Source organism: Lagopus muta, chromosome 3 (assembly GCF_023343835.1).
Source record: "Lagopus muta isolate bLagMut1 chromosome 3, bLagMut1 primary, whole genome shotgun sequence".
NCBI classification, from domain to species: domain Eukaryota; kingdom Metazoa; phylum Chordata; class Aves; order Galliformes; family Phasianidae; genus Lagopus; species Lagopus muta.
This window is the reverse complement of record NC_064435.1, coordinates 28,404,975-28,407,834: the sequence shown is the minus strand read 5'-3', so window position 1 is coordinate 28,407,834 and position 2,860 is coordinate 28,404,975.

The following is a 2,860-nucleotide window of genomic DNA, read 5'->3' as shown; positions in this document are numbered from 1 at the left end:
GGTTTGGATTGAAAAGGACCACAGTGATCATGTAGTTTCAACCCCCCTGCTATGTGCAGGATCACCAAACACCAGACCAGGCTGCCCAGAGCCACATCCAGCCTGGCCTTGAATGCCTCCAGGGATGGAGCATCCACAACCTCCTTGGGCAGTTGATGTTAATGTCTGAATATATGGACTTTGGCAGTAAAAGCTACTGACTCTCACGAGATTGTAGGGGGAAAGCGCATGTTAAAAATGACCACCAGCTGCACACCAGTGATTATTTCCAGCTATAAACCTCAGCGGTGTGCGAGCTTGACAGGGGAAGTAAAAAACTGCTGATGAAGAAACAGTGAATTAATGTTACTATAAACACATGCTTGCCACAGCATGTCAGAATGATTTTTTCAAATATTTAGTCCCAACATTTACATACAACTTCATTTGCAACAAAGAAGTCCGAAAATAAAAACTTCTGCAATGAAGATAAGAGGTTTTAAATTTTTTTGTGTTAAATGTTAAGAGAAAATTAACAGGTGAAACCTACGTTCACAAAGACATTCAGCAGAAAGAACCAAATTCACCCATGCAACTTAAATTGTGGTATCACAGAGGCACTATGGACCACTTTAATCAGCCACAGCAGTTTGCTTGCTGAGTGCATGGAACAGAGGTGGAATCTCTCGTATCGGGCTGACAAAGCAAGGAATTAGTGAGGTTATTTGGGAAGAGCTACATCACTAAAGGTTTGCTGAGTAAACAGTCCGGGAGAGGCTGAGACGTCGTCCCTGAGCAACCCAATGTAACGGAGACCAGTCCTGCTTTGAAGTCCAGCAGTTCCTTCCAATCTAAATTATTTTATGATTCTCTATCAATTTTATTAGCAATTCTAGATTAGCCACTGCACTCAAGTGCAGATTATCTTTGCATTCTACTGCAGAGACCTATGGCTCCCTATCCTGCAGTTCTTCACACATTTTCTAAGTACCCCAGTGCATCCCCAGACATGCTTTAAAACACTCCCGGATGAATGCGACGCTCCTGGCTGCAACAAGTCTCCTTCCTTACATGTGGAATGTAAGCTCACTGCAACACGTTCTAGTTTAAACGTTTAGGAAGAAAGATTCAATATGAAAGAATCTACACCGCCAAGCATTTAAGAGCAGTACGGTTTTCAAACGGTTGAGAAACTGCAGTGCAGACGAGTGCGAGGCAGCAGTCAGCTGACAAACGCTGACAGGCGAGGATCTCACACACCAGTGAATTGTATTATAGGAACTGCCGCTCCGCTTTGCGTTTCACAGAGGCTGCATCGTGGGAACCCTTTGCTTTGAGGGATCTGGGTTTGAACCGCTATCTCCACCCCGTGCCCCGCTGAGGCACAGCAAATTTTGTGATGCTTCATCTCCTCATCTCCAAATCCTCACCGAAATCCAGAGCACTTTTGTTCCCCTCCCCTCCTCTTGGAAATGTGACACTGCCTCAGGCAGCTCTTTTAATCCATCAGAGATTCACCATCCACCCCCGGAATTTTAGAAAGATTTTCTTAATCCCAACCACGAGAAGATAAATTTTCACTAAGTACCTGGTAGCAATTACCAATTACTTGAGAAATTACTTTTCCCAAGGCGTTTTTGGGAAGGAGGAGAGCATTCTCGTGTGCAGCGTTCCGTACACCACTTACAGCACTCTTGCAAACTCTCGTCACAGGTTTCTCTCCCAGTATCTATTAGGACTCGGGAGAAAAAAAAAAAAAAAGAAAGAAAAAAACAAAAAAAGCGAACTCCCGGGAACTGTGACACAGAGCGAGTGCCGCTGCTATTCTAGACGGCGTGCGCCCGCAGTGCACGACACCCGCAGCCCCGTATTTGTGCCGGGACAGCCGCGGGACCACCGCGTTCTGCTTTCCGCCGTGCTTTCACCCTGCCCTGATCGCGGCCAGCTTATTGGCCAGCTCTCCCCGAGCACGGCGTGCCACCGGGAGAGAAAGCGCAAGGATGACCTCCCCGATCTCATCCACAACCGACCTCACGTGCTCGCGGCTAGAACGGACGGTTTTCTGAACAAACCGACCATCCGACGGTCGCGTAGAACGACGGCCCTAACGGAGGGGCTCCCGAGGAGCGCAGCGGATGACGGCCCCGCGCCCCCCGCCCGCCCGGTCGGCCTCGCTTCGCCCTTCCCGCCGAGAGCGGCCCCAGCGCCGCCGGTCGGGTCGGGACGCGCCGCACGTGCCGGACTCGCGCCGCGCCTAACGGTCCCGCACGCGCCGCCGCCGCCACCGCCACCGGCCGCTCCCTCGCGGCTCCCGCCGAGCCCGGCCGCACCAACGGCCGTCCCCGAACCCGGGGCCGCCACCGAGAGCCGCAGGGCCCCCCGCGCCTGCGCGGGCGGAGGGGGACAGCGCGGCCCCTCGCGAGGAGGGCAGAACAGAAGGGCGAGGGGCCGCGCGCCCCTCCGGTTGCCGCGCGGTGGGCGGGGCGGGGCGGGGCTCATGACGCGTCGTAGCCGTCGCGCCCGCCCCGCCGCCCCCTGCTTCCCCCCTCCCTCCTGCCCGGCCGGCCGCCCGCCCCCCGCTCGCGCTCCCCCTCCCCTGCGGCGGCCGTCCCGGTGCATTGTGGGAGCCGCCCGTTGTTCATTTGCCATTCGACCCGATCCGGGGCCTGTCGGGACGGAAGCGGCGCCGAGCCCGGCCGGATCCATTGTGGGCAGCCCGCGGCGGCGATCTAGGCCGGAGCCGGGTGGGGGGGGGGGCCCGGACGCGCGTTTTCTCGGCCGCCGCCCCCCCGCCCTTCTCTTCGGGCGGCCGCGGCGCCTCCTTCCCGCGGGCGCAGCCCTCGGCCGGGCGGGGAGCGGCGAGGGGCGCGAGGCGGCGGGG